Below are 10968 nucleotides of genomic sequence, written 5' to 3'. Positions count from 1 at the left end.
AAGAAGAAGAAGAAGAAGAAGAAGAAGAAGAAGAAGAAGAAGAAGAAGAAGAAGAAGAAGAAGAAGAAGACAACTAGACATTTAGAGGTGACTAAAATCATGGGTTTGTCTTTATTATAGATTTAATAATATATATTTCATATTTAATAATATAACAATGATAGATTATTAAAAACTATATAAAACCTAGCTCCAGAGTCAAAGAGAGAAAGCGTTGTCACCTTAACTCTCAGAGCCATTACTGGCAGATTAACTAGGCTAATTGGCAACTGTAATTTATTAGTCATGAATTCTCTAAAGGGATAAATTGTAGAATCTCAGAGTTGGGAAGTAATTCAGGGGTCACACGATCCCTTGGGTAGCAATCTTCTCTCCTATGTGTCTAAGAATTAGTCATGTAGCATTTGCTCAAGTACTCCCATCATGAAGAAGTCATTACCTAACAAGACAAGCCACTTGAATTTTATAAAAGAATTACCCTAAGGCTTTTCTTACATAAAACAGAAATCTGTACTTCCTTGGTTTCTACCCATTTCTAGTTCTGTCCTCTGAGGCCAAAAATAACAAATTGAATCCATTTCTGATACAAACACCTGATGACAGCTATCATGTTTCCAAGTTTTCTCCAGGCTAAACATCTGCAATTTCATTAATAGGAAATCATTCATCATGGTTTCCAGATGTTTCATGTTTTTTTTGCCTTATTCTTTTAAACACTACAGTGCTGGTCATTGCCCTCTGGATCCACTCCAATCTATCAACATCTTTCCTAAACTAAGGTGGCCAGAATTGAACATCATGCTTCAGATATGGTCTAACCAAGGGAATACAGAAAGCAGAACACATACTTATCTTTTTCCTATATAGCATTACTCTAGAAGTGTAACTTAATGTTAAATTAACTCTTTTGGCTGCTATATTATACTATTGATCCATATTCAATCAACTTCCTTTTTAAAAAATTAAATATTATTTAGCAAATTGCTTCTCTGTAGTTGTACAGTTATTTTTTGAAACTAAGCAGAGGAATGGACAATTTTCTGAACTATTTCCCCCTTAGATTCAGCACTATATTTATTTATTTATTTTGAATTTTTATTGTTGTTGTGGGGGTTTTTTTGTGAAACATTCATTTCCCTTTAAAATCACCAGTGCCACCACTACCACCAGACCCTCCCTTATAACAAAGAAAAAAAATTGAAGTAAAACCAAAAGATTGAGTACCCATGTATTACAACATGTACTACACTGAACACTCATAGTCCTCTAATATCTCTACATAGAGAAGGGAAGTATGTTTAATTATTTGTACATTGTTTTAGAGTGTCAAGATCCTTTGCATTCCCAATCTGTCATTGGATGTTTTCATTATTCTCCCCAAATTTATTTCATCTGCAAATTTTACAATCTATCTCTTCAAGATATTGATAAAAATATTAACCAGGCAGAGATCCAGGGTACACAAGAGACATCCTTTCTATAAGTGATGTCCTCTCCACAAGAGAAACCCTTGTTTAACTAATTGATTAATCACTACCTTGGGGGTCTGGTAATTAAATCAGTTCTGAATCAGTATATCTGTCCTAGTATATAAGTTGCTTCTCTCCATCTTTCCTACAAGTAAAATCATCAGAGGCTTTTTCAAATGCCTTCTTGAAATGCATATGCATGCTAGAGTAACAGTGCCCCTCTGATCTACCAGTCTTTTGATATCAGTAGTTTAGGTAATACCTGCACTGACAAAGAGTAGTCTTGGAAAGCTGCAGTGACTTAAACTTTCATCACTCTTCTACATAAGTTAAATAAGTCCCTATGAATTTGACTGCGAGCCTACTAGAGGTCTTTCTAGTTTGATAAGATCCACTAGAGATTGTGCTCCACTGGCATAATCTTGAGGAAATCAAGGTTATTTGCACATCCCATGGGAGTAGGATTTAAATGTATTATAGTAATCCCATTTTCTTTACCCCTACCCCCAAGAAAAAAAGACAGAAAGTTAGTTTGACATCTTCTTGAAGAAGGCATATTGACTCTTAGTGATTAGTATTTTCCTTCCTAAAAGTTAACAAGTCATCATTTAATAATACATTATACAATTTTGCTAAGACCCGATGTCAAGATTGCTGCTGACTTACTGAAAATGTAGCCTGTCCTCCAACCTCTGGGATATTTGCCTGTCTCTAAGCCTGTGGCACATCTCTCATTATCCACAAATTTTCAAAGGTCACTGACTGACTCAGCAATGACATCTGCCAGTTCTTTCAGAATTCTGACGTATGGCTCATCCAGCCGCTATCATTTCACAAAAATATTGTAAAACAGTAGAGAGGAAAATAAACATGAAGAAAATGAAAGGCCTAACTCAGGCAAATCACCAAATGGTCATTTGTGGAGAAGACTGGAAGGACCACAAACATGCAAAAATGAAGGATTATTTGCCAGCATCCCTATAGTAACGTGTTCTCATTTGTACCCTAAGATATCAGAACACACTCTCCTATATGTGCAAGTGGAAATGATGCCTAATATCATGATCACTTATACACAGAGAAATACAAGCTGGGGGAGACAAATTGTACAGTTCCGAGAGACCAATTTTCAAGTTATCTTAGAGAAAAGATGATAGTGAATTATTTATAATACACACATACACATATACATATACATGTAGTATTTTGGCTAAAAGAAAAGAGGGAGTGACCAAGAGGACATAAGTAATTACTGATTTATGTACATCAGTCTTCATCTTTTAAAAATCTTTATGAGAATGATTTTTTAACGTATTGAGGTGAAAATATGAAAGAGAAATGGGCAGATTTATGCAAGTTACTTTCTATATTGGTCCATATCATCACAGGCACAATAATTTTGACTACTTTTTTATATAGAAGTTTCTAATAACTTAAACTTCCTAACAGTGAAAGGAGGGAGTTGCCCATGAAGTAATGAACTCTTTTTCATTGGAATTATTCAAGCAGAAACTAGATCAAATAATCATGTTATGTGTTGTGGTGGAAAGAGTCCTGGAACTGGGATCAGAAGACCTAGATTTAAAATGGGGATTCAGCTTCTTTTCAGAGATTAATTTCACATGATGCTCTCTGACGTATACTCTTAAGTTCCAGGAAAATTGTTGTATATGCTATCGTTTCTTCTTTGCCATTGTCCAGGCTGCCTTCCATGCCTGGGATGTTCTCTTCATTTCTTTCCCTTGATATACATTCAAGGCTTAACTCAAAAGTAGCCCTTAAAAAGCAATGTTCCTGTTTCTGTCAGTTGTTGGTGCTTTTACCCATCCCTCAGCACATTTTTAAATTTATATTTTACATTTATTTGTGTGTGTGTGTGTGTGTGTGTGTGTGTGTGTAAACTTTTTTGCTAGTAGGATGCAAACTCCTTCAGGACAGATTTATTTCTTTGTAGTTTTGTCTTCATAGCCTCTGGACTAAGCTCTGGTCCTGGATGACCAGCATATTAAATAGTTTTTTGTTGAATTCAATTAAATCAAGTATCCTAGCTTTGACCCTCAACTATTTGTGTGACCATAGGCTAAGCACTTCATTTCTATAACCCTTGTTTTCCTCATCCATAGAATGGGGCTGTTCATGCCTATATTTTCTTTCTTGTTCCACCTACAGATTCCAGATATTTTTACTTGCTGCTGCCCATTACTGGAACACTCTTCATTTTCATTTTCATTTTCATATCTACAAGCGTCAGCTAAAATCTCATCTTTTAAGAAAATAATTTCCTAATTCCTCATGTTAGTGCTGCCTTTCTATTGATTATCTCTAATTTACCTGGTACATATCTTGTTTGCACATGGTTATCATCATGTTGTCTCCCTCATTATCCTGTGAGCTCCTTAAGAGCAAGAGCTATATTTTGCCTTTCTTTGCATATACAGCACTTAGCACAGGGTCTGGCACATAGTTGCTACTTAATACATGCTTTTTGACTGACTCACAGGGTAACTGTGAGAAAACACTTTATAAAATCTTAAAGGCTTAAAAAAAACATTAATTCAATATACATCGGTGGCGTTTTAGATGGTATTTGTGTTTCAGGTGGGAGTTTGTATTAGATAACCCCTCACATTCACTTTCTTCTTAAGACATTGTAACTTTTTAAGGTTTTCAGATTTTCTAAGGTATCCTTTTTATCTTTTTTTTTTGGAGGAGGGAAGGCAAGGCAATTGGGGTTGAGTGACTTTCCCAAGGTCACACAGCTAGTAAGCGTTAAGTGTCTGAGACCAGATTTGATCTCAGGTCCTCCTGACTCCCGCGCCAGTTCTGTATTCCCTGCACCACCTAGCTGCCCCCTAAGGTATCTTTAAGAGGAGATAATAAAAAATGAATATTAGATGAACTATAATGTCCATTCTTTTCCTAAGTTTCTGTGACTAAAAAAAGCAATGTCTTTTCTAAAAATAAGTATATTATCTGTATATTAATACATGACTTAAAGTTTATGAGATTAGTGCTACAGGCTTATAGTTTATTTGAAATTTCTATAGTTGTAAATGAAACCCAATTCAGAGAGTGGTCACATTATATTTTCCTTAATTTTGTTCTTTTGGATATAGACACATCACCATAATAATAGAGAGGAACAAGTATGAAAATAATCGTGAGGAGATAAACTGCTGAGTTTTTATCCCCCAAAGGAAAGTATACTGGTGGTTGTCATCAATTTAGCCACCCAAATTCTTGGAAATATAACCACAGAGAATAAGAGAGTGAAATGAAGTGTGACAAGCAACAGCTGTAAATCCTCAATAAATATGATAAAAGAGGAAAATTTAGCTGTTAGAAGGTTGTCCACTACATTAAAAAAAATAAAGGGAGATTCTGAGAGCAAAACATAATTAAGCCCAAATGCTTAAATTTGTCCTTATTTAATTCCTATTAGTATAAACCAGTCTTAATAACCAACTATCAATTCCATGCCATAACTTTGGATCCTAGTAAACATCATACATTTATTATGGCACTATCAAATTATTTGATAGATCACTATTCATCAAAGTTGATTGGGATTGGGGAGGGCAAGTAATATGTAAATATAAATATTAAATATAAGAAATAGGAGGAATTTTGTTTGGATCTTTTTCCAGTTTTTAAGGACAAATGTTGACTATCCTTTACTGTCTACTGTCCCTTAATGAATACTTTCTGAATCTACTTTATGACATTTACAGAATATTGTGTGGAAAGACACATTTAAAAATGTGTCTTTAGATGACAAAACAGGAAAATGACAAATGCTGGAGAGGATGTGTACAAATTGGAACACTAATGCATTGATGGTAGAGTTGTAAACTGAGCCAACCATTCTGGAAAGCAATCTGGAATTATGCCCAAAGGGCTATAAATAGTTTCATTCCCTTTGACCCAGCAATACCACTTCTAGGGTTGTATCCCAAAGATATCATAGAAGTGGGAAAAAAAACCCATATGTACAAAAATATTTATAGTAGCTCTTTTTGTGGTAGCAAAGAATTGGAAATTAAGGGGGCGCCCATCAATTGGGGAATGGCTGAATAAATTGTGGTATATGAATGTTATGGAATACTATCATGCAATAAGAAATGAGGAGCAAATGGACTTCATATTTACCTGGAGAGGCTTATACTAACTGATGCTGAGTGACAAGAGTAGAGCCAGGAGGAATTTGTACACAATTACAGACACAACATGTGCATGATGACCAACTTTGATAAACTGGACTCTTCTCAGCAATCCGGAGTCATAAGTCAACCCCAAAAGGCTCATGATGGAGAGAGATGTGTACATTCAAAGAAGGAACTGAGATTGAACCCAGATTGAAGCAAACTACCTGCCCTTTTTTGTTTTCTTGTTTGGTTTTGTTTCCTATTTCCCATTCTTCATTCCATCTGTTACAATCCTTCTTTATAACCTGACTAATGCCTAATGTGAAAGTATTTGCAGATACTATACTTGATTGTATGCCCCCAGGGGGGGGGGGGGGGGTTGAGGGGAGAGGGAGAGAAAATTTGAAACTCAAAGAAAAGTGGTAATGAATCTTGTAAACTAAAAATAAACAAATTAATAAAGACAAAAAAAAGTAAAAGAAAAATCTGTCTTTAAAAGATGGAGTATAAAAACAAGTTCACAAAGCTATTTATGTTTACAATTATATAACAGTTATGACCTTTATAGTGTTATGTCAAAGTTATCTTTAAGTGATTTTCAGTCTTCATTTAAGACCTTAAAAAGGAGATTTTATGTGTATATATATATATATATATATACATATATATATATATATGGTGTGTGTGTGTGTGTGTGTTTGTGTAATATAGATACATTGATATATATGATGAATAGCAACTCCTTCAATTCCCAACCAATCATTTTGGTCATAGAGCAGTGATAGCAAAGGGAAGGGGGCAGAGCCAAGATGGAGGAGTAGAAGCAGGAAATCCCATGAGCTCCCCAACAGCCACCTCTAATACCTGTAAAATAGGATTGTAAACAAATTTTAGAGCTACAGAATCCACAAAGTGGCAGAGAGAAACAATTTTCCTGCTGAAGGCAGCCTGGTAGGCCAACAGAAAGGATCTATCATACCAAGCTGGAAGCCAAGCACAGTCTCACATGAGCCACTCCAAGCCCAGGTGGCCCTGACCAGCAGCCCAGAACTGGTTGGAGCAGACATTAGGAAAGTGAATAACCAGCAGCTGTGGCAGTTTCCAGACTTCTCAACCCATAAACACCAAATAGAAAGTAAAAGGTCAGTGGGGAACTCTGTTAGAGCTGGGTGATAGAAGAGCATGGTATGGCCCCTAGCCCTGGGAAGAGAGGTGGTGGAGGTGTGGCAGTTGCTGTGTGGGTGCCTCTGGAGCTCCTGATTTGCAGGTTGTAGGGGGAACAAGCACCCATTCAGAGAGTAATCGTTCTTGCTTTGACCTGCTTGGATATGGGTCTCTGTCTTGGGTGGTGGTCCCAGAGTGAAAAATGCCAGTGTGCCAGAGCTTGTGGTGTCTTTAGAGAGGGTACCCTCCTCAGACCTCTGACAACATTTGAGAAAACCCCAATGATTTGGGACAAAGCTCTCCCCTCTGGATGCCGAGGTCTACTGTGGCAAAGACCTTAAAAGTCAGATAATTATCTGGCAAAATGAGCAAGCAGAGGAAGCACAATCAGACCATAGAATCCTTTTTTGAGGACAAAAAGCATCAAAACATGGAATCAGAAGAAGTCAACAAAAGCAAAACTCCCGTATAAAAACCTTCCAAGAAAAATATGAATTGGTTACAGGCCATGGAGGAGCTCAAGAAGGATTTTGAAAATCAAGTAAGAGAAGTAGAGGAAAAATTGGGAAGAGAAATGAGAATGATGCAAGAAAATCATGAAAAGTGAGGCAACAGCCTGCTAAAGGAGACCCAAAAATTCACTGAAGAAAATAACACCTTAAAAAATAGACTAACACAAATGGCAAAAGAGTACCAAAAAGCCAATGAGGAGAAGAATACCCTAAAAGGCTGAATTGCCCAGATGGAAAAGGAATTTTTAAAACTCACTGAAAAGAATAATTCCTTCAAAATTAGATTGGAGCAAATGGAAGCTAATGACTTTATAAGAAATCAAGATACTGTAAAACAGACCAAAAAATTGAAGGCAATGTAAAATATCTCATTGGATAGCAGAAGGAAATAACCACTCGGGAAGATGTACAGCAGGAACTTTGTGGGGCATAAGACCATCATAGCCAACTTACAGACTTTGCAGAATGCTGGAATTCCCATGTCTTTCAAAATAAATCTCTCTTTATGATATATAAGTTGTTTTCTGGTTTTGCTCAATTTACTGCAGTTCATATAACTCTTATTAGGTTTCTCTGAAACCATCCCCTTCATTATGCTTCCAGAACAATAGTTTTCTCTTATATGTATATACCACAACTTGATGGGCTATTCCCCAATTGATGGGCATCTCCTCAGTTTCTAATTCTGTGACACCACAAAAAGTATTGCTATAAATATGTTTGTGTATATAGCACTTTTTCCTCTTTCTGAGGTCTCATTAGGAGTATTATTGGGTCAAAGAGTTGGCACAGATTAATATATTTTTGGACAAAAATTGCTTTCCAGAATGGTTGGACCATTTCACAGCTTCACTAATAGTGAATTAATGTATGTGTTTTCTCAAAGCCCCTTTAGCATTTGCCATTTTCTTTCATTGTCAACTTTACTAATCTGATGGATGTGAATATGGTTGTTATAATTTGCATTTCTCTAATATTTAGTGATCTAGAATTCTTTCCATATATCTGAGATTTCTTTATTTGAAAACTATTTAAAGCTTTTGGTAATTTATCAACTGAAGAATGACATATTCTTATGTATTTAAATAAGTTCCCTATGTATTTAACAAATGAGAATTTTATCAGAGAAACTTCCTACCAATATTTTTCCTCTATTTCCTGCTTCTCTTCTAATTTTAGCTGAGTTGGTTTTGCATGCACATAAACTTTCTATTTAATCATAATTCTCCTTTTACCTCCTGTGAATCTTTATCTCTTATTTGATCATAAACATTTCCGCAGATATGACAAGTATTTTATTCCATGTTCTTCAAATTTGTTTATGATGTCTCCCTTTGTTTAAATCATGTATTTTTTTACTTTCCTTGCATTAGTTTATAGTGTGAGTTGTTAGTCTATTCATAGTTTCTACCAGAGTGCTATCCGGTCTGTTTCCAAAATATTGGTTGAAAGGTGAATTCTGACCTCCAAGTCAGGGATCTTTTTATTTATCTGACATTAGGCTATTGTGCTCAATTATTTCTATATATTATATACCTAATCTGTTCCACTGATGATTCTATTCCTTACCTAGTAACAAATTGTTTTGATGATTATGGCTTTGTACTAAAGTTTGAGATCTGGTACTGCCAGGACTGCTTCTAACTTTTTCTTTTTCATCATTAATTACTTATTTTTACCTTTCTTCAGATGATTTTTGTTGTATTTTTAAAAATCTCTATGAAGTAATCCTTTCCGTTTTAATCATATTTTTTTTAGAGACAATATCTTGTTGGATTGTGGTTTCTAATCCATTTTTCTATGCTCTTCCATTTTTTTTGGAGGACTTATCTTATTCACAGCTATTTTTGTTAACTGTATTTTCCTTTATCTTAGTATCTTATACTTTTCCTTGTTTTGTTTTCCTAACCCTTTAAGAGTTTGTTTTTCTTCTAATTCTTTCCTTAATCCACCCTCCCTCTTATTCTCCTTTCCCCTTAATTCTGTTCTGTCTTGTTTCTCTATTGTGTATGAGATCTATTACTATATTCAATTGTGTATATCTGAATGTGTATATGTGTTTGAGGGAGTACTGTTCTCCTTTGAGTATTTCATGTGAGAATAAGGTTGAAAGATTGTCCATTTCCCACTTTGTTGTATAGGCTTCTTTGTACACCCAAATTTTGTGAAATAATTTTTGTGATTCTTCTCCATTCCTCATCCCAGTATATTCCTATTCTTCTCTCTTTTCATTCTTCTTTTTATTTTTATTTTTTGCTTTTTGGAGGGCAAATGGGGTTAAATAACATGCCCAAGGTCACACGGCTAGTTTTGTGTGTGTGTGTGTGTGTGTGTGTGTGTGTGTGTGTGTGTGTTAAGTGTCTGAGGCTGGAACTGAACTCGGGTCCTTTTGAATCCGGGGCCAGCACTTTACTCACTGTGCCACCTAGCTGCCCCCATTCTTCTTTTTAGATCATCAAAACATAACACTTTCATTCCCTCTAATTCAATTCCCTTCGCAATCCCTGATGATATGGAGTATCATTGTCTCTTATAAGCATGTAAATAGCTTATCCTTGTTTAGTTCCTTAGGGTTGCTCACTTGGCTATACCTTTTTATGCATATCTTGGCTCCTGTGTTTGTATGCTAAAGTTTATGTGCTGCTTCAGTTCTGTCAGGAAAGCTTGGAAGTTCTATTTTTTCATTAAATATCCATTTTCCCCCTGTAAGGTTATGCTCAGTATTTCTGGCTGTAAGCCTATATTTTTGCCTCTGTAATATCATGTTCCTGGTGGCTACTAAATCTTGTGTGATACTGACTAGGGCTCCTTGTTACTTGAATCCTTTCTTTTGGCTACTTGCAGTATTTTTTCTTTTAACTAGGTATTATGAATATTCTATTCCTGGGAGTTTTCATTTTGGCTGTCTTCTTTTTCCTCTAAGAGGTAACCAATAATTTGAGGCAGCTAGGTGGCATGGTAGATAGTGCATTGGGCCTGGATTCAGGAAGACTTAAGTTTAAATTTGTCCTCAGATACTTATTAATTTTATGACCCCATGCAAGTCACTTAACTTCTATTTGCCTCACTTCCTTCATCTGTAAGATGGGCATAATAATGACACCTACCTCAGGGTTGTTCTGAGGATTAAATGAGATGTAATTAGAAAAATGCTTAACATAGTTACTGACATATACTAGGTGCTTAATAAATGCTTATTCTCTTCCCTGTTTTCCCTTCATTTGTGGTTTGTGACTTCACCTTCTTTGTGACTTCTTGGACCTAAACATCCTTTTCTGGCTATCACTCTTCTAATAATTATAAAGTGCTTGCCACAGTGTTTAGCACATAGTAAAAGCTTCATAAATGTTAATTTTTGTTATTATTATTATAGTTAGAATCTTTCTATATCCACTTTGCTATTTGGTTCTAAAAGGTTGTGGCAATTTTCCCTTATGATTTCTTGAAAGATAATGTCTAGAATCTTTTCTTGGTCATGGTTTTCAGGTAGTCCAATGATTCTTAATTTTTCTCCCCTTAATTTGTTTTCTAAGTCAGTTGCGTTCGTAATGAGGTACCTTACATTTTCTTCTAATTTTTAGATGTTTGAGGTTTTTATTTAATATTTCTTGAAGTCTCAAGGAACCATTAACTTCTATTTGTTCAATTCTAATTTTCAGGAAGTTATTTCCTTGGAGA

This window comes from Petaurus breviceps, unplaced genomic scaffold (assembly GCF_028583685.1).
Source record: "Petaurus breviceps papuanus isolate PSGF00001 unplaced genomic scaffold, PetGlider_PUasm1.0 90743, whole genome shotgun sequence".
NCBI lineage: Eukaryota > Metazoa > Chordata > Mammalia > Diprotodontia > Petauridae > Petaurus > Petaurus breviceps.
This window is presented reverse-complemented; position numbering follows the sequence as displayed.